The following is a 25,718-nucleotide window of genomic DNA, read 5'->3' as shown; positions in this document are numbered from 1 at the left end:
TGGGTTCTCAGTAGTCCTCATTGTCTGCTATGTTCAGCGAGTTCGGTTTTATCCCGGGCTTTTTCAGACCCAGGCCAGCTGGCCTTGGTGAATTCCCAATGCAAATGGATAGAAATAGAAAACACTATCCTGAGTGAGGTAAGCCAGACCCAAAAAGAGGAACATGGGATGTACTCACTCATATATGGTTTCTAGCCATAAATAAAGGACATTGAGCCTATAATTTGTGATCCTAGAGAAGCTAAATAAGGAGAACCCAAAGAAAAACATATAGGCATTCTCCTGAATATTAACCTTCATCAGGCAATGAAAGGAGACAGAGACCCAAATTGGAGCACCGCACAGAAATCTCAAGGTCCAAATCAGGAGCAGAAGGAGAGAGAGCACGAGCGAGGAACTCAGGACTGCGAGGGGTGCACCCACACACTGAATCAAATGCATCTTTCTTATAGCCTTCTATCACATGGTTTCAGTCACTTTTACATTATTTATGCAATTCTCAACTCAAATAGATCTGAGGTAGTACTTCTTAAATGTATCCTTCCCCAAGCATTACCTCTTGCTTTTAACATTGCTTCTTATCTCCACAGACTTTCATATTCTTTATATAGCAGACGACCTAGAAAAAGAGATAAGAACTAGAGAGCATATTAAATAATGGGGTCTGAAGTTAGCACATGTCTTAAATAATCTGTATTTGAATTTTAAGTATGAAGGCATGAAATGACAATCAAATTAAAAGTTTTCACTAAGACAGTGGTCCATTTCAATGAAAATAATGCAGATTAATTCTTTAAGCTAAATACAATCAAACTCCAAATTCCTGAATTCCAAAGTTATACAGCTTACTTATTTCATAGATGTTTTTTATTCTATTATTTCTAGCATTTACTTAACGTCAGATTTTACTGAATGAAAATCATGTTACTGTGAATGTTATTTAGTGTATAGAGATAATAGAAAAATGGGTTGTTGGAGGAATTCTTGCATTGGCACCTTCCCATCTCTTCCTTCAAATGGAGCCAGGAGAGGCCTGGTGTCTTGGTCCAGTCTTTACTGTGACTAACTCTCTGGGTGTATCTGCTCAGTGTAGAAGCAGGAACCGTTCCCATCCAGATAGAACTCCTCAGCACCGAAACATGGATTCCCGGTAGTCCAATGACCTGCAGACAAAAGGGAGAATTTGGGGGGGCAGTAGAACACTAAAAAAAATAAATAAACAAACAAAAAATAAACAACAACAAAAAAAGAAAACTAATGAAAAAATACTAGTGAGGATCTGGATGAAAGAGAAATTCATGTTCACTTCTAGTGGGTATGTAAACATGAAACACTGTGTAAGTCAGTATGAACTTTCTTCAATAAATTAAAATAGATCTACCATATTAAAAAAAGAAAAATAGGGTATAAAATACAAGAAAAAATGGACACTCAAAAGGTTAAATTGCTTTGAACTTAAGCTAAAAGTTCTGGAGTGGTTAAAAGTTGTTCTCAGCTGCTTGTGTGACAAAAGAAGGACCCTGGGAACAATTTATGCTGTGTGTGTGCATGTCTGTATCTGTCTGTCTGTCTGTCTGTCTGTGACTCTGTGTCTTTGTCTCTGTGTCTGTGTGTGTGTGTATGTTTGTGCTTCTTTGTGCATTTGTGTGTATAAATGTATGTGTAGGTGTATGCATGATCATACAGAGGCATAAGGTCAAAACTTTGGTATTACTTTTAAGGAGAAGTCCACGTTATTCTTTTTTTTTAACCCTATTCTTTTTTATAAATAGGTAAGTTCTCTCTTTGATCACCAGGACTCGATTAAGCTAGGTTGGCTGACAATTAGTCCAGAGATCCATGTGTACCACTGCAGTGTTAGTGCACAGGATGGCCTATCATGTACCACTTCTACATGGGTTTGGGAGATTGAACTTGTCATTATGCGTTTGTGGTAAGCACTTTACTGAGTAAGCTGTGTCTGCATACACATTTTCTGTTTCAAATGCAGTTATTCATTGTCTTCACAAAGGAACTGCATTTCACTTATCCCTTCTGATACTATTTTTCAAGTTTTGGGGGGATATAGTCTTTGTTTTAGATGATGTAACAAATTACCACAGTCATGGTAATTTAAAAAAAAATCTTTTGTAGTTTTGGATATCAGAAGTATAGAAGCATTTTCAATATGGCCGAGAGAAGCACATATCTTTGCCTATTTTACATTCAAAACAGTCTTCATTGACTTGTTTCACTTCTAAGTCTTCTATATCAAGATTCAACAGTGTCATAGCTTCAGTCCAGCACTGACTTTATCTTCTACCATCAACACTCTCTGTGACATTCTTTAATTTTATTCTGTTGACTTCATTATGTTAAGTGCAGTAATATGAAACATACCTTCTTAACATAATCTATTTGTTCAGCAAAGTATTATTAACTCCTGTTAACATGTCTTGCAGAATATTTGCACACAGTATCCATCGTGAGTGATTGAAACATTACTACTCTTCAGTAGCAACGTCTCCTTTGTATTACACACCAGTCTCTGAAAATCATCATTTTACTACTTTAAATACCTTACAACATGTGTCTGTGATTGTCTTACTTCATTTGGGCTTTACTTATTTCTAAATTTTCAACTTTATTGATGAGTTCTGTGTGTGTATACTACTGTGGTATCATACTTTCTTTTCCATTTCATTACATTTGCGTATGTCAGTTCCTTGTTGTTCTACCTTAGTTTGTCAATGCTTTGTAGAATGAAAATGAGGAGAAAGAATATCTTTACCCTCTGCTTTATCCTCTAGGAGGACCTTGTAGTTTTTACTGCATTATGTCTTTATGTAATTTTTCACCAATTATTTTTATTATGTTGAGGTAATTTTCTTGCATTTCTAATTTCTTTACACGCTTAGTTACGAGAATTTGAACAGTTTATCAGATTCTTCATCTTCATGTAATAACACTACATAGTTTTATCCTTTATTATGCTAATGTTTTATTTCAAATTAAATCGGTTTATGTAAGAATCCATCCTCACATCCAATGACATCTTACTGGTTATGGTCCATGATCCTTTTAATGTTATGCCAAATTTAGTTGGCTTATAATTTTGAGTATCTTTTAATATATACTATCATTGATATTAATTTGTGGTTTTCATTTCCTGTAGAATCTATTGTAGTTACTTTTGTATGGCTGTATTAAAACACCATGAATATAGCAGCTTTTGAAGACAGCATTTAATATGATTTATGACTCAATAGCATTAGAGTTTTCTATGATGGTGCAAAGGAATAGCTGAGGGCTAACATCTTGAACCAAACCTATGGAGCAGAGAGAATAAAACAAGTCCTAGGAAACATCAAAGTTTGTCCCCAGTGAAACACCTGCTTTAACAATGCTATATCTTAAGATTCTTCCCAAACATGTCTATCTGTTGAGGATCAATTGAGGAACACCAGCTGAGTTTTACCAAGTGAGATATCAAACTGATGAGCCTATACAAGCCATTCTTATTTAAGCTACCACAGCATCTTTCTTTAACATCCTCTCTACCCCAGTTTTCTCTTGGCGTGTGTGTGTGTGTGTGTGTATTTGTGTGTATGCTTGAGAAAAGAGAAAAGGTCTTTTAGCTCACACTGTTGTTGAACTTGAAATCCTCCTATTTCTAACTCCAGAGTGATGTGATTATAGGCATACACAACTATACTCAACTTCCTGAATTTTATATCAAAAATTTGTCTCATAATGTTACTTTCAAACTCGGTTCTCTTAAATTTATTAAAAACAGTTTGTGAATAATTGGCATTAATCCTTCTCTAAATGTTGAATAGAAGTGCACCATGGAAGCCATTTGCCTTGGGATTTTCTTAGTTGGATGGATTACTAATGCTGAACTTCCCCCATCAGGATCCTTGAGTTAATTGTATCAGAAAAGTCTCTGAATTACAAATATATTTGCAGGTTCAAGAGACTAGGACTTGAATAAACTGTGAGCTATTTTCAACTTTATATACTTGACTATGCCACATTCTTTAAAGATTATACTGATCTGAACATAGGTGATCTTAGCTAATATAAATCCAGTTAGTGTTTCTATAATTTCAGAAACAGAGTTGATTATAAACATGGAGTTTATAAACTGCAGTCCCTGAAGGCTCTGGTAGGAAGAAACCTGGGTGCAAACAAGAACCACAGACAAACAAAACCATAGATAGATGTGTATTGTCTCTTTCCTTGTTGTTTTCTACATATTCTTTTCATTTCTGCAATAAAGCCTCCATAATTACTTTTTCTAGTCCCCTCTTCCTCTTTCCTTTCTTTATCTCATCTCTCTGTCTCTCTATATTTGGTTCCCTCTGTTTCTGACTTAGTAATATCCTCCAAAGATTTGTGAACTAGAAAATGAGCTTTGAGAAAGTCAGTGGTTCCTAGGATATATGAACTAATCAATAAATTAACAATTTTCATAAAATGATGGCATTGTTGAAGGGTGATGGAATTAGGAGGCAGAACAAAGTTGAAGAAAGTCTTCTTTCTTGTCACTGTGAAGTAACTCTATGAATATCTGTCATGATGTTAAGACTCGCTGTGGCCTAGAGCAGTGGAAACAGTCAGTCATGGACTAAAAACCCTAAAACCATGATCCCCAATATATTGTTTCTCCCAGCATATATATTTGCCACAGTGATGAAAAACAAATACATCCATGTTCCTGAGACTTGATGGATGTGCTTGCTAAAAAACATACATCTCTAATCCCAAAGGTAAAAAAGAAAATTGAAAAAGAGAAGATATTGTTGACCATAAAACAAATTATATTAGTCTGCACTATCTAGCACTGAAATAATACTATAATAATAAATAATAATAATAAGTTTGGTTACCCTTTAGCATTTGAGTAGGTGTGTAAGAAAAATACAGAGAATAGCTATAAAAACTGAAATGAAGCATTAATCTAATTACTCTTTATTAATAAAATCAGATATTGAGGAAAGAACTTGAAATATCAGTGGAAAAAGAAAGCATCTACCAGTCACCTCCTCCCTCTTCCATTCCTCTGTCCAAAAGGGCTGAAATCCTCCCTGAGCCCTGCCTTGCTACTTCCTGTCTCTTCTTTGTCTATAGTCCTCCAAACCTCTATGGTTAATTTTGGTTAGTTCATGGTTACCTCCACCTTCTGACTCCAGGCAAGCTTTATTTGTCAAAACACAACCAAATTATCACACTCATACTCCCCTTTTGTCTAAATAAAAAGCAAAGGTGTTGACTAATATGGTAAAACTATATACAGTAAGTACAATAATTATGTACAAATATATATAGGCAAGAATTATATTAACAATGTCCAGTCCATCTTCATTTGACAAATTCAGAGAAATTATTCTATTATCCATCCTGTCTTGGTGAGTTCAAAGTGTTGTACCTAATTCATTTTCTCTCCTAACTTCTGTTACCAACTCAAAACCTATCTTTTATGTCTCTCAACCTATACACTTTTAATCTCTTCTGTGAGGTTCTTTTTTTTAATTTAGTAACAAAGAAAACTAGAACTATAGCTATCTAATTTTTAATTTTATCAGAGACCTAAAATGACATATTTTTTTTACATTAGTAAACAGAAAGTGAAAAGCAAACAACTTCCAATCCTGAGATACGACAGAAGTAGCTGGCTGCTTGGACAGTCACTCAAGGTTCCTCTACAATGCTGGGGTAGCCCTCACTGGCAAACAGGCCTAGAATATCAGACAGGACTTTTGAGGGACTGTCCTGCTTGTTTTGGCCAAGATTGGCAGTAACTTTCTTTGGTGTCATGCTTGTCCAATTTGGGCAGCAAATTGTCATCAGTCAAAGCAAGGGCAGTTTCTTTTCCAGTAAACTATCTTTTGCCACTAAGAAAGTAAACTTCTTATGGAGTTTCTTTGATGCCCATTGATAACTCTTTTTGTATCCCTGGTTCTGGGTCTCTTCATTCACACAATAAGCCAGATCAAGTCAAATTAAAAGTCCAGGTTTAATGAGCAAAGCATCCCTGGATAGCTAGTAAGTTCCCCAGAAATGAAGCAGGAGAGGGAAGAAGAAAAATCACATGGCAGGTCTTAAATACTCTTAAATACAGAGCTTAAATTCTCTGTAGATATGGTCTTGAGCAGATCTGGGGAAGGAGCCACCAGTTGGAAAGCTTTCTGAAAAAAACAAATTTGGAGAGGGAGGAGGGGGGCTGAGGCAGAGCTTCTAACAGAACACACATCATCTTTTCTGGAGTAGTTTGGTAAAGTGGACATGATCAGACATGTCTCTGTCATAAAAGAAAACATACTGTTATGTTATTAAAGCATCTTAAATGCCATATTCTATAGATCTGTGAAGTGTTTGAAGGCCACCTGTCTGTCTAAACTAAATCTCTGTTTGACCTTGAAAAGATAGCTAGCGTGACTACAAGTTTTATTGTAATATGTAACTATTAACCTGCCTTTCTTTATTATCTTAAATAGATTTAATAATAATTTTCAAGGACTAGAAATTTAAATTACATTTTTAAATGAGTCATATAGGTACAATACCTTGAACAAGAGTAGAAATGTATGCACAGTAGGTTGTAACAAAAATAATCTTAAATTTGTATCAGTATGCAAAAATCTATACCAATGTAAAATATTTAAGTTGCTTTTTCGGTTTAAATGTAGACTCAATAATATACCCTTTTATCTTATGAGTTCTATATCCCCCTTTTTTCAGAATGAGATCTCTTAATCTTTCTCCTTTATTAAGCTTTTTTCTTGACCATTGCAACTACCCTCCCCCCTTAAATGGTAATAAATATTTATAATCCACTGAATGACCAAAAACTGCCCACTCTACCTCTTTGGATTGTGGGTACCATGTTCTTAAAATTACTTCCTGTGTTTTGGATCAATGTCATCTTTAGTGAACTCTGGAAAAATGGGGTAACTGTCAAGTCCTAGAAAATCTATTGTGTCATTTGTTGTCCAGTTTGTATAATGGAAAAAAACAACAGGGCTTTTCTCAGATCCTGGTAGAGTAGTCTGAGAGGCTCAACCGTCTCAGCTAGTCACCTTGAAACTTTCCTGAGCAGTTTGTAGTCCAAACCTGATCTTTGGGTAGTGTTTGTCAGCTTAGTGGTGTTAGCACAATCCAGGTAGAATCATTGATGTGGGCCTTATCTGCCTTTTGAAGATTTCAAAAGTCATTTTTAGGCATGGTTGTGGTTCACTGAAGAAAACTTAAACATTTTAAATATCATATGCAGCAGATCTTGAAGCAGTTAAAGAATCATAATTTGCTATGTATATCTAGAGTAATAAGAACTTAAATCTTAGTTAGGTATAATTATAGTTTTCCCTAGTTATGATAAAAGGTAAATTAGAAACAAAACTTTGAACTCACAAAGATAAAAGAGAATATTTTCTTTTTTCCAAAGTACAAATAAACTAGATATTGTAACTGTAATTCTTACTAATAACTATTTTGTTATATATAGTTTCAATGTGTTAAGTTTAAAGTCTTCCTTTTTACTTAGACAAAAAGGGAGAAATGCTGTGGAATAATCCTTCTGTACACTGTATATATGTATTACTTTCATTGGTTAATAAAGAAGATGATTGGCATATAGCAAGGCAGGATAAAGTTAGGTGGAACAATCAAACTGAGGATACTGGAATGAAGGACAAAATCTGAGAAGATGCAAAGAGAAGCTAAAGAAGCAGCATGGGAAATATGTAGATTAGGTAAATGAGCCTAGGAAAAGCATATAGATTAAGAGAAATGGGTTGTGGTAAGCTATGAGAACTAGCTTAAAACAAGCCTAATCTATTGACCAAGTATTTATAATTTATATTAAGTCACTGTATAGTTTTTGGGAATGGCTGGTGGGACAGAGCTGTTCAGTGAGTCACAGAATGTTTCACCGACATTAAAACATAGTGACTGGGCAAACTTCCCTATATGTGTCTTTTGCATATTTATTATAAAAAGTTTCTTTGGGGATATGTGGTATAGGAAAAGTACTTCACAATTATTACCAGAATTTACATGAGATTGCTATTAAAGCAGGATTTATTTTTCCTATATATGAAAATCTTTAAGAACAAAATAAACGTGACATCATTTATAAGTGTTAACTAAGAAAGTCTTCTGATAACAAAATTATCCTTTCCTCAAGTGCTTACATTGAAGTAGAAAAGCAGACTGAAAGAAGAACCATTTGTATGTTCTGCTGTGCAGTTTACCAGAAGCTTTCCTAAAAATGCTACTTACTATACACAGGCTCATCCTGAGAAGGGTAATTCCTACAAAGTTGAATCTTGTTTTCATCTTAAAAGAAAAAAGTAAAGTAAAATCTCTTTATATCTGGTATTTTAAAATCCTAACTCTTCTGTAATCTACTCAATATGATTTGGTACCACTTACATTATTTGAACTACTATTTTCAATGCACTAAGTATAATTTACTTATAATATAGCTTAGTATACACTAATAGTTAAAAGCAGATTAAGAATTCAATTTAAGCCCTCTTGATGCACCTGTAGCTATTGGTGGAAAGTAATTTTGCTTAAGAACAGGGTCCTACATGTTGAGGTGTGTGGGGAGCATTCCAAGAGACCTTGAATTCTTGATAAAACACAGATTCTCCTGTTTGATTAGACTGGTGAATCTTTATTCTGCCTTTCCAGTGGGATTTATTCAACAGTGTTGTTTTTTGTCAGGATAGAAAATCATACTCTTCATATCATTTATGATCTGATAGCAAAATGGAGTGTGAGAAGTAGGAAGATATAGCCAGTGTCTTGGGCACTATTCTGAGAAGATAATATACATGGTTTTTTTTTCTTTTTTTTAAATTAATTAATTAATTAAAGATTTCTGCCTCCTCCCCGCCACCGCCTCCCATTTCCCTCCCCCTCCCCCAATCAATCCCCCCCCCCTTGGCAGCCCAAAGAGCAATCAGGGTTCCCTGCCCTGTGGGAAGTCCAAGGACCACCCACCTCTATCCAGGTCTAGTAAGGTGAGCATCCAAACTGCCTAGGCTCCCCCAAAGCCAGTACATGCAGTAGGATCAAAAACCCATTGCCATTGTTCTTGAGTTCTCAGTAGTCCTCACTGAATGGTTTTTCTATTAAGGGAAATTTTAAAATGGCAAGGGGATATTTTTCCAAAACAAATATCACCATTAGCCAAATAACTGTATGTTAATGTTTCCCTCTGCTCTCTTTGTACCTCATGCACACAGGATATATGAAATCACAAGTTTCAGACTACCATTGAATTTGGAACTAGTTCAAATACTTCAGGCTCCATCTGCTTGTAGGAACTATAAAATTATGAGAATTAAAATGACCAGGAGATTTAAAAAAATTATCCCCCAGAGTTGAAAGTATGTATTACAGCTTACAGCTTTAAAAAAAAGAGTCTCTTCTGTGCTTTGTATATTTTTTTTAATTTCTCATGTGCATTTAGCTAACTTTCTCCTTCTCGGAAGAGCAACTATAATAGGTATTTAATAAAATTGCCAGCTGTGTTTTCTATTTTGTTGAAGTTAAGGTGGTGAAAATCACATTTATTCTACAGAGGAAATAAAAATAATTTTTAGATTTTAATTCTTAGACTTTGACTTTGAACATTTTTTCCAAAAGTTTATTTTAAATTGTCAAATAAAAATAACAATAATAATTTAGTTCAAATATTATCCAAGGCTGAAAATGTAGTTCTGTGCTTGTGTGTGACTAGCACATTGAAATGTTATGTGTTAGATTCTTGGAACCAAAAATGTAAAAGAAAAATAATGTTCAAATATTAACATTATTTTCAAATTATTCTTTAAGAAACAAAAGAAAAAAGGTATTCAATTGGTTCATCAATTCATAATATTATTTTTAAAAAGGCCTTGAGATTACTGAGAGGTTTTTAAAATATCTGACTAAAACCATAAAACTAATATTAAGATTTTATACCAGTGTGGGTCTCTGTCTCTATCTCCATCCATCGTCAGATGAAGTTTCTATGGTGATATGCTAGATATTCATCAGTATGGCTATAGGATAGGGCCATTTAAGGCTCCCTCTCCTCAGCTGCCCAAGGAACGAGCTGGGGACATCTCCATGGACACCTGGGAATGCCTCTAGATTCAAGTCTCCTGCCAACCCTAAAGTGGCTCCTTTAATTAAGATATATACTTCCCTACTCCCATATCCACCCTTCCTCCATCCCAACCGTCCCATTCCCCCAAGCTCTCCCCATCCTCCCCCTTTAACTTTTCTCTCCCCATCTCCGCTTACCCCCTTCCCATCAACACCCCCAAGTTCCCAATTTTTGCCTGAAAATCTTGTCTACTTCCAATATCCAGGAGGATAACTATATGTTTTTCTTTGGGTTCACCTTCTTATTTAGCTTCTCTAGGACCATTAATTATAGGCTCGAGTCCTTTATTTATGGCTAGAATCCAGTTATGAGTGAGTACATACTATATTCATCTTTTGGGGTCTGGGTTACCTCACTCAGGATAGTGTTTTCTATTTCCATCCATTTGCAGGCAAAAATTCAAGATGTCATTGTTTTTTTACCGCTGAGTAGTACTCTAATGTGTACATATTCCACACTTTCTTTATCCATTCTTCCATTGAAGGGCATCTAGGTTGTTTCCAGGTTCTGGCTATTACAAATAATACTGCTATGAATATAGTTGAACAAATGCTTTTGTAATATGATAGAGCATCTTTTGGGTATATTCCCAAGAGTGGTATTGCTGAATCCTGGGCCCAAATAAGGAGCAGAAGCAGGGAAAATATGAGCAAGGAAGTCAGGACCGCGAGGGGTGCTCCCACCCACTCAGATGCTGGACTGGGACTGATGGAGCATGTGATCAAACTGGACTCTCTGAATGTGGCGGACAATGCGGGCTGACTGAGAAGCCAAGGACAATGGCACTGGATTTTGATTCTACTGCATGTACTGGCTTTGTGGGAGCCTAGTCTGGATGCCCACCTTCCTAGACCTGGATGGAGGGGGGAGGAGCTTGTACTTCCCACAGGGCAGGGAACCCTGACTGCTCTTTGGACTTTATACGAAGGGGAAGGGGGAGTGGAGGGGGGGAATGGGAGGAGGGAAATGGGTGGAAATTTTTAATAATAAATAAATAAATAAAGGTTAAAAAAAGATTTTGTACCTTTGTACCTGACAATTTTAATTTTAATCATATAGTTAAAAGCTGGCTTTGATATTTATTTTTCCTTAAATTGTTTTTTTTTCACTTGTAGGCATAAATAGTAAAACAAAATAATTAAATATATTTCTGATACAAGAAACAGTGAAGAAATATATGTTTATATACAAGTGCTGGCAAGGTAAAGTGCTTTGAGTTACAGTGTCCAGTCTTGTGCATGTGTAGGGTCCTGGTTTAACCATTCAGCCTTAACGTAACTGGGACAAATGCTCAGTCACCTAGGTACATCTCCATGCTTTCATGACTTCACTAAAGAATTATTTACAGACCTTTCATATAATTCAAGATAGAATTAGGAAATACATCTCATTTTATTTTTTCTTAATAATTATAGCTAAGAATGTTGAAAAATATTTAAACCCATCCTTGTCAAGACTGAAAAAGATTAGCAAAAATATGAGTGGCCTTGGGATTTGAGACATGAAGAGTAACAAGTTTCCCATGATTGTTTTTGCCGTAAATATGTTTCAGCCCTTTCACACCAAGAGAAGCCTGTGACTCAGAAACACCAGAGTGTGCAGTAAACGGAATGAAGAAAAGCTTTCACTCTCTTGCCAAGGTACCAGAAACAGTGAAGACTTTGAACTAAATCCACTCACTTCAGGACAACACCAAAAAAGAAACCAGGGCCCCCTTCCAACCCATGTGCAGGGTAATAGATCGGCCCAGGCACTCTGTCTTTCTTTGTCTTTGCCAGTGCCCTCTGTGCCTTGTTCTGGAAATCTTCTCAGGGACCTGACTCCTTGTACTAAATAGATGACTCTATATTTGACCCATTATTTCTTGATCCATACTGATTTTTTTCTTCCTTGCTTATGCCTTCAGTTTTCTTATAGTTCTTTTATTCTCATGTTTTCATTCATACTGAAATTCAATACATTTCACATAGTTATGTAATGAAATAAAAGCCAGTGCTTCTAAACCTCTAAACTCACACACACCTAAAATCCAAAATTCTTCCTAATGTACCCAAAGTGACCTTTGTGACTGTCCTGGTCCCTTCCTTTCTTCACTTCCTGCCATCATTCATGTCTTCAGTAATGGCACCTATAGAATCTTCAACTGAGCTTTTATCACTAGAAGTCATTTATTCAAAAAAGAAGGCTGAGACATATCAACTTTCTGTAAAAGCTGAACATCAATTAGAGTAATGTTTTAGACTTCCACATGAATGGTTTCAATGTATCAAAAAGCTCTCTCAAAATGTTTTTGCACTTTTTCCATTGTTAACACAGCATCTAATTAGAAATTAAAAGAAAAAAAATAATTTCTAAATGTTTCCAAATTGCTCTGTGACTAGCAGTTAAATATAAACTCTTTAGATGGCATGTTTTACATAATTCATGATCTTAATGTGGATGGAAGAAATGTATCAGGACATATATTCCAGCTCCATTAAAACACGAGTGGTATTCTTTCACTTTTGAGGTTCACAGTTGCCATGGCAACCAGCCATATGCATTTATAGTACTACCCTGGCCACATCTAGCAGCATATAATATCTCACTTTCTCCTACACAGACCAGTCCTCTCTGTTTCTCTTTTTGTCTCTCCATCCACCTTTCCTTTGCTCCACTATCCTGAATGGTGGGATCTGATTACATGTTCTGAATTATTCAAGGTCACGCAGTGGGACACATGATAGCTCCACCTGAGAGATGGTTACTGCTCAATTAAGCAACGCCAGTTCAGTATCAAGGATCCAAATGATGAAAGAGAGAAGTAACACCTGCATCTTGTTCTTTGACCTTCATATATATACCATGGTATGTGCATACACACATGTGCACATACTCATACATAAGCAGACATGCATACAATTTTTAAATGCAGCAAAAAAATCCAAACAGGTAGTTTGAAGGGGCAACACTCCTAGGATTCTTCTAATGGTCTGAGATGCTGTGATATTACCAAGAGATACACAGGCAGATAATAGAGAGAATTCGGGAAATTAAAACCTTGACAAAGATATGAAAGGTTAGGATCATAATAACAAACATTTAGGGGCTATTTTCCATTAGTCAGTGACAACAACTTACTTCTTTTATGTGGTGTTTTAATAAGAACCTGACATTACAGAATCTATTTGAAGTTAACCCCAAATGAATAAGAATTAACACAGTGGAAAATTACAAGTTGAGTAATAGAATCTGGAAGAGATTATAGCAAGAATCAAGGATCTTAGTAAAACTAGGATTGATAAATGTGTGTGTGTGTGTGTGTGTGTGTGTGTGTGTGTGTGATGTTAACTCAGAAGGGTATTAGGAATTGGGGTGAAGGGGAAGCCAATAGCTATATCATGAAGAGTCATTATCTGGACAAGAAAAGTGGCTTAGAAATTAAGAGTGAATTATGTTCTTGAGGAGGATTGGAGTTAGGTGACCTATGTATATATCAGGCATCTCTTAAGTGCCTGTTTCTCTAAAGCCAGGAGTTACAACACCCTCTTTTTGTCTGTGCAGACACTTGCATAAATGTGAACATAAACACACAAGACATATAAATATTTCTTAAGTAAAAATTAAGAAATAAATAGCCACCATCAGAAAGTTATTGACATTAGATTATTTTCTCATGATTTTTTTCAGAGATTGAGAGTATACCCTTTACTAAATTATGGAAATACAAAAATAAAATACAGGAAAAAGAGTGATTTTTTTCTTTTGGCACATGCTTTTCTTCTCTTATACCAATCTATAGTGTTTGAATTTCTTTGCTAGTAATCTTGGGACACTCAGAGTGTGTTTCTGATTTTCCAGCTGGTTGTTTGTTAGGCTTGCTTGCACAGAAGGGCAGATTGGCAGGCTGAAAAAGGTTGAAAGGGGCTTGTTACTTCCTGCTTTGATCTTTCTGTGTCCTCATTTCTCCTATGGCTCTTTACCGCAACACAGGCAGTTGGTGATATTCTGTAGTTTTATAATTCCACTCAAAACCAGGCTCTTCATAAAGAAAATAAAATCAACAAAGACAACAATCAAGGCCAACTTTTATAAAAAAATTTTACCCTTTCTCTTATGGTTTTTTAAGAAAAGCATCTAAGTCACACTGGTTTGGGGTTTTTTTTTGTTATATAAACAGCATTTATTAGAGTAGCTTACAAGCTTTGGCCCAACTATTTCAACAACAGCTGTCTCCCCATAGAAAGGCCAAGAATGCAGTATTTGTTCAGTCCAGGGTGCTGGATGTCTCAGTTGGTCTTCAGTATATGTCAGAACCCTAAATAAGTAGGTTCTAATGCCAAAGAAGAAAAAATAGACTTGCCATTGAGAATGAAGGCAATCAGGCAAAGTGCAAGAGCTTCCTTTCTCTATATCTTTTACATAGGCTGACAGCAGAAGTTACGGGCCAGATTTAAGATGGGATTCTCTCACCTCAAAAGATCTAGATTTAGGATGGGTCTTATTACTTCAAATGATTCAGTTGAGAAAAATTCCTCACAGGTGCACCTAGTTGCTTGGGTTTTAGTTAATTCCACAAGTAGTCAGGTTGACAACAATAATAGACAGCACAGAGTGTGACCTGGGAGTTGTAGGTGGAAATAAACCTCTGCTCCCAAGCTGCTTTGGGTCATGCTGATCCATCTCAGCAACAGGAACTGTATGCAGTTGCATAAGACATTGGAAGATAATTGGTTTCATGTTTGGACTTGTAACTCAGCCAGAGCATCAACATCTCTGCACTTGTACTTTTTGCTTTTACCGTTCTTCAGTAAATTGGCCATTGGTCCTATTATATGCCTGCTGTGGTTGCACACTGGAGTCCACACCTACACCATATAGTCATAGCAGAGCAGGCAGCATAAACATAAAAACGGGGGCAAAAATGTAAGTGGAAATCTAAACTATTGGCAATAGACTCAACAGGGACATTGAAAAGATGAATGTATAAATTTGTGTAAGTATTGTGTGTATGGGTGTATCTTGATAGTAGATACACAGAAATATGTTTAAATTTTAACTTATCGATTTTTAGATAATTCATGTCATTCTCAGGGTTGCATAAGCACATAGCCTTTGCCTGACATTTTATTTCCTCTAAAAGTTTATGTGAACAGTTGCTGAATCAGAGAATGGGGTATGGATAACCATCAAAGACTTGACCACTGCCCTATTCTCAGTACAGAGGCTGGAAATTTTGGACAAGCCCCAAATCCAACAATACTCTTTCATGTAGAAGTTAGTAACTGCAGGAGGCACCCTATTTCCGGAAATATGTTTCTCTGGTTTTGATTATCTAGCTAACCATTACTTACAAGTTTAATATCTATTAGTATACTATCCTTCTAGAAATAGGCATAATTAAGCCAGTCACTCTCGGTGACTATGTGATATAATCACTTGATATTAAGTAAAATTTTCTGAGATCTGTAAGCAAAGGATTTTAAGCAGATGCAAACTGTTATTATCAACACAATCTTCAAAATTCACTGAGCTATAAAATCTGGCATCATGGAGACTATTCAAATACTGATAGAAATCTACCCTGTATATCAACGATAGAATTTGTAGAGAATTTCAACATTTCTTGGGAAAATTATAAGGGCAGCTAATTGAGGTATCTATATTATCAGTAGTATTACTTCCATGATAAAATACTAAAACAAAAATAGTTGTAGAAGAGAGAATACTATTTATCTTACAGTTTCAGAAGGATAGAGTTCATCAGAGATAAGATCAGAAAGAAGAGAGATCATACTTTATTAACACACAGGGAGCAGATGAAGAGAACTGTAGGCAAGGCAACACTATGAACCCCAAAGCTCACCCAGGTGATTCACTTCCTCTAGTAAAAGTATCCTTCCTGAAGAATGCATACCCTCACCAAACAGCATCTACAGCTGAGAACCAAGTGTTCAAGTACATGAAGCTTTGGGAGACTTTTCTTCTTTTATCCACCACAATATTGATTTCACTTTTCCTAATAATGCAATTCAGCTATTGTTCTAGCATTGGGTATTTTAAAACATTTTGCATTTATTTAGAAATCGCCTCACGAACACCAGTGATTTATTGACAACATCTAGAAACACTGAAACACGACTACTTTGAATTACATTAATTTTTAATTTTATTTAATTTGAATTTATCTGTTTATCTATGTCAGAATTATGAAAAGTTGTCTGTCAGGCATCAGCTTTATACATTTGAACATCGAAAGTCACTGTCTATTTTAATTGTTAGAATAGGCTAGCGAATATTTTTTTCATGGAAATTTTTAAACATTGTGGTGGAGGAAGGAGGAATCTTTGTGGAAAGATAAAGAAAATCTGTTGAATGGTAGCAACTCCTTTTCCTGGCCACAGACCAAATTGCTTCCTTGATCGTTATCAGCATTCATAATAATTCCTGTAGCTTTTGAAATCTTAAAAAGCAAGTCTACAACCATATTTCTTGCCTACAGTGAGTAAGTAGCTTTATGTACACAGATGATTACAAATATATCTTTCCAACCTCTATTTCCAGAGAAAAATATAACTTTCTCCCTGGCAATTTGAAGAGCTGTGTTGTGTAGTATCTTACAGTGAATTACAATAAAAACCAGAAGTACAAAAACATATCTCTTACTAATGTTCCCATGAACCATGGTGCTTCACAGTGAGTGTTTGACATTTATGTATCTATGGTACATAGATATTCTACGAGCCTAGACACTAGGGAGAAATATGCTCAGTGAGTGTGCATGTATATTCTCTATTCTGTTTATAAACAGACACGACACATGGTAGTATTACATGTTGCTATGGTAATCTAGAAAACACGTATTCAGATCACAATATTCCCTGTTATGACTAATCATTTATGGATATTAACCTGTCTCTCTCTCTCTCTTTCTTTCTTTCTTTCTTTCTTTCTTTCTTTCTTTCTTTCTTTCTTTCTTTCTTTCTGGCATTTTGAGACAGGGTTTCTCTATGTAACCACTCTGGCTGTTCTGAAACTCACTCTGTAGACCAAACTGACTTCTTTTCTCTGCCTCCTGAGTGCTGGAATCAAAGGAATGCCACCACGACCTAGAAACCTGCCAGTTTTGAGTGATCCATTTGTGTTGGATGATTTCTGTAACTAGACAGCAGTATTACCTATTATTCCTTTAATTTTTTTTCTCAACAGATATTTATAATTACCACATATATCATGTACTGTATAAGCCTCTGGGGATTCAGGACAGTTAAACTCAAAAGCCTTGTAGTTTTATGTAAAGAGATAATTCATTAGTTATTCATTGACACTTAAGGAATAATCAAGGGAATGAGAAAAAGATACCAGGAATTTTAAAATGATAAATATCAATACTTACATGTTTCTAAAATCACACATCTCTGGGATTGTGGTTTGAAGGCTTAGACAACAATGAGGACACTAAGAGAGACTTACATAGATCTAAACTACTTGGCAAGTCTCTTGCCAACCCTAAAATGGATCCCTTAATGTAGGTATCTTCTTCCCTGCTCCTATATCCACCCTTCCTCTATCTTCACCCTCCCACTCTCCCAAGCTCTTGAAAGTCCTTCCCTTCTCCCTTCCCTCGCCCCCTATTCCCTTCCCCCAACCTCACCCCCACCCCTACCCCCACCCCCATGCTCACAACTTTTGTCCTGCAATCTTGTTTGCTTCCAATTTCCAGGAGGATCTATATATGTTTTTCTTTGGGTTCACCTTGTTATTTGGCTTCTCTGGTCTTGGGAACTATAGGCTTAATGACCTTGGTTTATGGCTAGAGTCCACAAATGAGTGAATACATACCATATTCATTTTTGGGGGTCTGGGTTATCTCACTCAGGATAGTGTTTTCTATTTCCATCCATTTGCATGCAAAATTTAAGATGTCACTGTTTTTTACAGCTGAGCAGTACTCTAATGTGTATATATTCCACACTTTCTTTATCCATTCTTCCATTGAGGGGCATCTAGGTTGTTTCCAGCTTCTGACTATTACAAATAATGCTGCTATGAACATAGTTGAACAAATGCTTTTATAGTATGATTGGGCATCTCTTGGATATATTCCCAAGAGTGGTATTGCTGGCTCCTGAGGTAGGTTGATTCCGAAATTCCTGAGAAACTGCCACACTGATTTCCAAAGTGGTTGCACAAGTTTGCATTCCCGCCGGGCAGGGGTGGCACATGCCTTTAATCCCAGCACTTGGGAGGCAGAGGCAGGCGTATCTCTGTGAGTTCGAGACCAGCCTGGTCTACAAGAGCTAGTTCCAGGACAGGCTCCAAAACCACAGAGAAACCCTGTCTCGAAAAACCAAAAACAAAATAATAATAATAATAAACAAGATTGCATTCCCACCAGCAATGGATGAGGGTACCCCTTCCTCCACAGCCTCTCCAGCAAAGGCTATCATTGGTATTTTTGATTTTAGCCATTCTGACAGGTGTAATATGGTATCTCAAAGTTGTTTTGATTTGCATTTCCCTGATCGCTAAGGAAGTTGAACATGACCTGAAATGTCTCTTGGCCATTTGAACTTCTTCTGTTAAGAATTCTCTGTTCACTTCAGTACCCCATTTGTTAATTGGGTTAATTAGCATTTTAAAATCTTGTTTCTTGAGTTCTTTATATATTTTAGAGATCAGATCTTTGTCTGTTGGTGAAGATCTTCTCCCATTCAGTAGGATGCCTTTTTGTAGTAAGAGATTCTCACCAGAATCTGAATCATCCAGCACTTTGATCTTGAACTTCAAACATTCAGTATTACAATAGAATATTTTGTGTTGCAATAGCCATCCAGTTTGTGTGGTTTTGTTCTGGGAAGACACCCATAACGCAGTGAACATAAAGAAAAAAATGGTAGACTGGATTTGACATTCCCTTGATCCACATACTCATATTCTGTTTACATTACTGGGACCCTAAACAAGTAGTAATGGTTTCATTTCAGTTTGAAATTAGAAAAGTAAATTTATTGCATGGTGAAAGTATAGTAAGTGGTGAGCTGTGTGAGTGTGTGTGTGTGTGCACATGTGTGTGTGTGTGCACGTGTGTGTGTGCACGTGTGTGAATGATGGGGGAAGAGAGAAGGGGAAGAAAGAGAATAAGAGAGGATAAAAAGAAAGAGGGAAAGAGAGGGGGAGAGAAAAAGAGAGACCGTGGTCATTTAGATCCTTTTCCTTCTAAATGCTCTGATTCTCTGGGTCATAGCACACAAATCAAAAATTGAATAGGAAGCTATAGAATCAGTGAAATTGTTAAATGTCATCTAGAAGATAGACACAGAATTCTTACTAATGAAAAATTTCTGGTCTTCACATTTTCCAGTCTTTCTCCTCCAACCACCATTTCAAGACATTTAGTTATATATCAGAGAAGATACTTTTAAATCAACAATTCAACAAGATTCATTTTGAAAATATTAAACACATTGGAATGTCAGGCTAAGAAGACCGTCCAGGCACACTGCTGAATTTGGATACCCTGGAAGCCCAACTTGTACTGTTATTTTCCACCTTCTTGTCCTGTGTGTGTGCATACATTGTGTGCTCCGTCTTTTATGTGTAGTAGCGCTAGTTAATGGGAACTGCTTACTCTGAGGTGTTCCCCTTCAGACCTGAGATTCGCTATAAACCACACCTAAACATCAATTTCCAAACACAAAGAGATCCTTTATGAGGCAAGGCAAAGAGATAAGATGACTGAATCTGAATGAGGCAGAATCAGCAGAAAAAAAAAAACTTCTTAAGTATTAATTTTAAGAAGGAAAAGGAGGAGGTCCCTGTTAAAATGAGCTAGGATGGGTTGGTTAAGTTTTGATTGAGTATGTTAATTAGGGTAGCCAAATGGACATTGCTGATGTCAAACCTTGATGCTATGATAGTTGGACCTTGATGGTCAGTTCAGGAGTGAGTGTGGCATAAGAAAGTGGCCAAGGAAGAGAACAGACATGGTGGGTATCTTTAAAATGTAATCTAACAGCTTAACAAAGGAGAGGGAAGGTAAGATCTGCCAGTACTGTATTTCCCATGCTTAGGACTGCTGGAGCGCATCACTTGTTATTTGACATAACCACTCAGAACCCTTCAGTGCTTTGATCTTTTAATGAAACTTACTTAACAACAGATTCCTCTTAATGCTTAGGAAGATGCCAACCAAACTAAGCTCTTTGGTATGGACTCATCAGTTTACCCTTTTGAAATCCCACCTGCTGTGTCACTGGAAAAAACATTCTTTCTTCTGTTCTGTTGTCATTATGACAAAGAAAAATGTAACATGTGACTATTTCACTTAGTATTTCTAATAAAGTGGCTACTCTGGCTAGGAAACAAAACAAAACAATTTTTTTTAAAAAAAAAGGAATTATTTTTGAAGTTTTCTCTTTTGTCCAGCATTGAGCCAGCTGGCCTGTCTATTTTTCATAGGCAATCAGAAAGGATGAAATGTCTATTTTACCCATCAGCTCTATGCTGTGTTGTTTTAACATCTGGAGAGGAAAAAAACCTCCCTTGTCCTTCTCTCTTCCTAAGTACCACACCTCTTCATTTCCGTGGGGGGAAAGAAAGAGTCTTTGTTCATTACAAAGTGAATAGCTTTGAAAGCAGTTATGCCATAATAGACAAAAAATATTTTTTTCTTGAAAAAAAAAAACATCTAAAAAAAAACTTACAAATTTTTCTAAAGGTTAATTGGGTGGCATCCTAGAATAGCTCCCTGTACATAGACTCAGGTCATTTGTGGCTCAGAGAAGAAAACAGAAAGCTGCTTTCATGAAACACTCAAAGCTTAATTTCACTCCAGTTGCTCAGACTTTTATGAAGCCTGCTCCGAGTGTAAGAAGGCGGCATTCAATTGAATGCAAAGGAACAGAATTGGTAGAATGGGCTGAATTTGAGGATTAGAAATTGAGACTATGAGAAACACATTCGTATTGGTGAGGCAGAGGTTTGTCCAGGTTTGGAACATCAGAGTCTGTTCCCTTCAGAAACCTGCATGCACCATGAAAGATTGCTTTCACCCTGTCTTAAGATCACTGCATTCAATTGAAACCTGTGGCCATTGAAGCAAAAGATTTTTTTTTCAAGTCTTTAATTAGCTGGTCAAGGAGAATTGTAACACCTGTTCTGACTTTCGTGTAAACACCTGAAAAATAGATGGCACAGAGTAACAAGAAATGATGGCTAATGAGTTATAACATCATTGCCCAATAGCACAGAATGAAGCATAAGCCATGTGGAGCCAGCTGAAGAAACACAAGAACAAAAGGAAGCTACATGGATGGATGGAGCGTTAAGAAAATTAAACCAATAAATACATGACAAGATAAAATCAAAGGTGTATGATAAAATCCCACTCACACATACATATGCTATTTTATGTGTATATTTTATATAAATATATACTGATGTATTTAGGTATATTCAATTGTGTAAGTATATATTTAAATAGTAATTCCATAAAGTGATAGTTGAAAATTCACATGTACTCAATGACATAAACAGAAATATTTATATTGACAAGTTAATATCATACATATACAGGTAAGTTTTGTATATAATGTATATCATAAATGGTCATTCAGAAAAAAAAAACATAAGTGGAAATGAGTCTATAGAGAGACTTCCCTTTGAGACAGAGTTTTGGGACTGGATGCAGTGGGAAAGAAAGATTCTTTTTCTACCTTACAGACTTTTAGGTTGTTTCATTTTTAGCTCAAATATGGATTTTGTAGACTGTAAGGCCTCCTCCCAAAGTTTAAAAATATGAGCAGTAGCTATTGTTTATGTACTGTTTTTTTGTTTTTGTTTTTTAAAGAATTCCCAGCCAGGCGGTGGTGGCGCCTGCCTTCAATCAGGAGGCAGAGGCAGGTGGTTCTTGGTGAGTTCGAGGCCAGCCTGGTCTACAAGTGCTAGTTCCAGGACAGGCTGCAAAGTTACAGAGAAACCCTGTCTCAAAAAATAAAAAACAAAACAAAAAACAAACAAACAAACAAAAATGGGTCACTTTGGGTCACTTTCTTGAGAGTTACAGGAGTGGAATTTGTTATCCATCAGTGATACTCTCTTCCTGAAACACAATACAGTCTACCGTCTTGATTTGAGGTATCTGTTAAGTATCTATGCATTGTTGTGTGTGGTATTCATCTATGTGTGGGTGTACATATGTGCAGGTGAGATGCCGGCCCCTCAGGCTTTTCATGTGAGTACACAGTATCTGAACTCTGGTCCTCAAGTTTTTGTAACATTTAACTTCTTACTGGGTGGTAAAACATGCAATGTGCCAAGCATTCTTTGAGTGAAGTAAGATCTCTATGTGATTTTGTTTTCCTTGTCTTTTCACAACTCCAGATAATTGTGTTTTCAATTGTCATGTGTGTGGCTTAGAAAAATATAAACCCATTCAAACCTGTTAAATTTGAAATTAAATATTAATGACTCAGCCACAGCAAAGGCAAACTGAGGTGGAAAGCATGCTTCATGATAGTGGATTAGACTACCATAACCTAGCTAAACTATAAATCTTAATCTCCCCTTCCCAAAGCCACAATTGATGCAGAGAATATTTGCAGGTCTCCCAATAATTGCAGTTCAATTCCCGAATCATAGCTTTTCTCAGCTAAAAATTAAGTTCTCAAATCCCGAACCTCGCGTAGTAGATGGTAAGTATTCAAGCAATCAGTGGTAACTAGACATTTCTTAACTATGTTTTTAAAATGTACTTAGTCCTTTAAGTTATGACTTGAAGTGTTATTTATTAAAAGCACAATGAGAGGTTATCAAACTCTCATTTTGGTTAAAGAAAGAGGAACATTACCCTCCAGAGATAAATCCTTCAGGAAACTTTACAAAGACTTTAAGCAGATTCTACCCCATTTATCAATCACAGTTCACAGAATGCATCGGCTGCCTGGGTTTAGAAAGAAACCAGGGATTGCAGCTAAAATTGAGGTTGATGACTTGCAGAGTGGCTGGAACTTCTGTTCTCCCTTTATGTGTTCACACGCCTTAGACACTGAGTTTAAAACTAGCCGTATTTACTGCTAAAATTTGATGTTGTTTTGAACTGTTAAATAAATAAGTAATGTTTTTAACTTTGGGAATATTTATCACAAAACAAAAACAAATTTCTCATATTATCTTAAGAAGTGCATCTGTTTGGTGTCAGCATACTTTTCTGTTTTTACTCTCAGTGTTTGCAGAAAGCCAATTTTACATGTGGTTATAACCAAAAGGCTGAGAAGCAATAATCTATTTTTATTGTTTAATTAGTTTCGCCTTTTTCAGACACCATTTCACTGTGTTGATAGAGATAGCCTGACACTTACTATGTAGTTCCAGCTGGCCTTAAATTTATGGTGATCTTCCTTTGTCCACCACCATTCAAGGCTATTTTCTTTGGATTAATCATTGGGTTTGCTGTTACATTCTTTCACCTAGCATTGTGGTACATGGTTACAGTCATAGCATTTGGAAGGTAGAGATAGCAAAATCAATAATTCAAGATTATATTCTGCTATGTAGCAAATTCAAGGTCAGTCTGGGCTACACGAACTCTTGTTTCATAGAAACACATAAATCTAGTGAGGTGGTATGGCAAATGAGACTCTTGCTGTGCAAACAAGGGAACCAGAAACCATGCAAGAAGGTAAAAAGGTGGGCATGACACCATGTGGTCATGCAGATGCTGGAGAGGGCATGGTGTGAGGAGAAACAGAAAAATCCCTGAAGTTCGTTGACCGACCAGTCTATCTATACCAATAAGCCTCAGGCCGAGGAAAAGAACTTGTCTCAAAAATAAAAGTTGAAGGAAAGATATGCAACTTTTGGCCTCGGTACATATGTGCACTTGCCACCAACCCCATGCAGACAGGCATACTCACATGCCACACAAATACAATACAGCAAAACAGTTTTTAATTGAAATTATTCTGTTTTCTATATCTTCTGGGGTTCATAATCCTTTTCCGCTCTAGAATGTAAGGTTATTGAGAGCAGGGACTTTACCCTGTCTAGCTCACTCTTGTATTCTAGCTGAATGCATGTGTGTTGGCAGATATCTGTTCTTGTGACAAGATACCTGATAATAAAAACAAAACAAAACAAAAAAAACTTCTTCCAAATATTTTTTTTTAACTAGGCAAGGAATTTTATTAACCCTTTTCCAAACTTTATTCCCAGGCTATTCTGCTTAATTTGCTGCAAAGAATTAATTGTGTTTAAGCAAAAACAGAAAAGAGCTGCAGTGTCCAAGGGGCTTGGGCTTAAAAATATTAGCGATCTAGATTTGATCAGATCAATAAACAAAAGACCTTTAAAAAGCAGCCATGATATAAAATGGCAGCTCCTGTAACTTCTGCAAGAGTCACTTCTTCAGAAGTCTCCTTCATTCAGTTTGCCTCATTCATAGAAGCCTCATCAAAATTCTCCACCAGGTCTGGACTTCATCATCATCATCCTCTCCAGTAGCAAGGGGTGCTTTTCCATCCACAGATATTTTGGGCAGAGCTTCAGTCAGTCTCCTTAAACTAGTCAGACTGTCTGCCCCAAGCTGGTTTAGAATGCTGGGAAGCATTTCTGTCAGTTGCTTTGTCTCGGAATGGTGAAGGTGTTTGCTGCCAGAGACGCCCGAACTTTAGGGTTGTTAAAATGGATCACTGTTCCTTGGTTTGTAAACATGTTCACCTCTTCAATACCAGAGATATTGTTCACCCCTAACTTCTTTAAGGAGAACTGCAGTTTTTTATCATCTGCTGTGGCTGTTCTGTGAACCACCTTCTTCTTTCTGCGAGCAGTTCCTTTCCCACCATTGCGCACTTGTGCCTGCAGCTTGGCCAGTTTTTCCTGGTTCATGATCGTTTCTTTCATCTTGTCGGAGTGGAAATGGGGCTGCGCGGGGGACTAGGGTTCGCGCTCAGGGGATCTCGGGCGGACCAGCTGAGATAAGGCTCATACACGCGGGGACGCAAGATGGCAGCTAGAGGGCTCCAAATAAAATTTTAAGTGGCACATGATTCCAGAGGTTTCTGTTCATGGTCGCATGGCTCTATGAACTTGCAACATGGTGTCACAATGTGTTGTAATGTGTTATATGGGAAAGGGTATTCATACTTCGTGTTGGCCGGGAGACAAAGAGAAAGAGGAACGGATCTATGGTTATAATATTCTTTGTCAGAGCCCTCTCCCAGGGACATCGCTGTTATCCTTGGACTCTATCTCTTAGAGGTCTCAGGACCTCCTCATAATGCTACACCCTGGCCGAACCTTTGACATATAGGCTATTGAAGTCTAAGAACATAATGTATTTGGCTTGTACAGAACATTTAAGATTCAAGCCACAGACCTCATGTACAGTATACATCCAACATAGATTTTTCAATAAATGAATGAATGGTTAGACGGATGAGTGGGTAAAATGCTTTAACTGCAATAGTTTCAAACGCTGATTTATTGTTTTTAGATGAATTTTACAGCCAAGAAAATAAATCATTCAAATCTGAGGCTATTTTTATGGATTTTTATTTCAAGGGCCATAAAATAAAAAAATTAAGTACATATTGGA

The 25,718-nt window shown here is 36.6% G+C and overlaps 1 pseudogene; it reads right to left on the bottom strand.

Moving 5' to 3' along the window:
• Positions 1–24,546: 24,546 nt before the first annotated feature.
• Positions 24,547–25,139, bottom strand: LOC142855510 (transcription factor BTF3 pseudogene; annotated as a pseudogene).
• Between the last annotated feature and the right edge of the window lie 579 nt (positions 25,140–25,718).

This window comes from Microtus pennsylvanicus, chromosome 8, assembly GCF_037038515.1.
Source record: "Microtus pennsylvanicus isolate mMicPen1 chromosome 8, mMicPen1.hap1, whole genome shotgun sequence".
Taxonomy (NCBI): Eukaryota; Metazoa; Chordata; class Mammalia; order Rodentia; family Cricetidae; genus Microtus; species Microtus pennsylvanicus.
The sequence above is the reverse complement of the archived record's forward strand: the minus strand, read 5'-3'. Positions and strand labels throughout refer to the sequence as shown.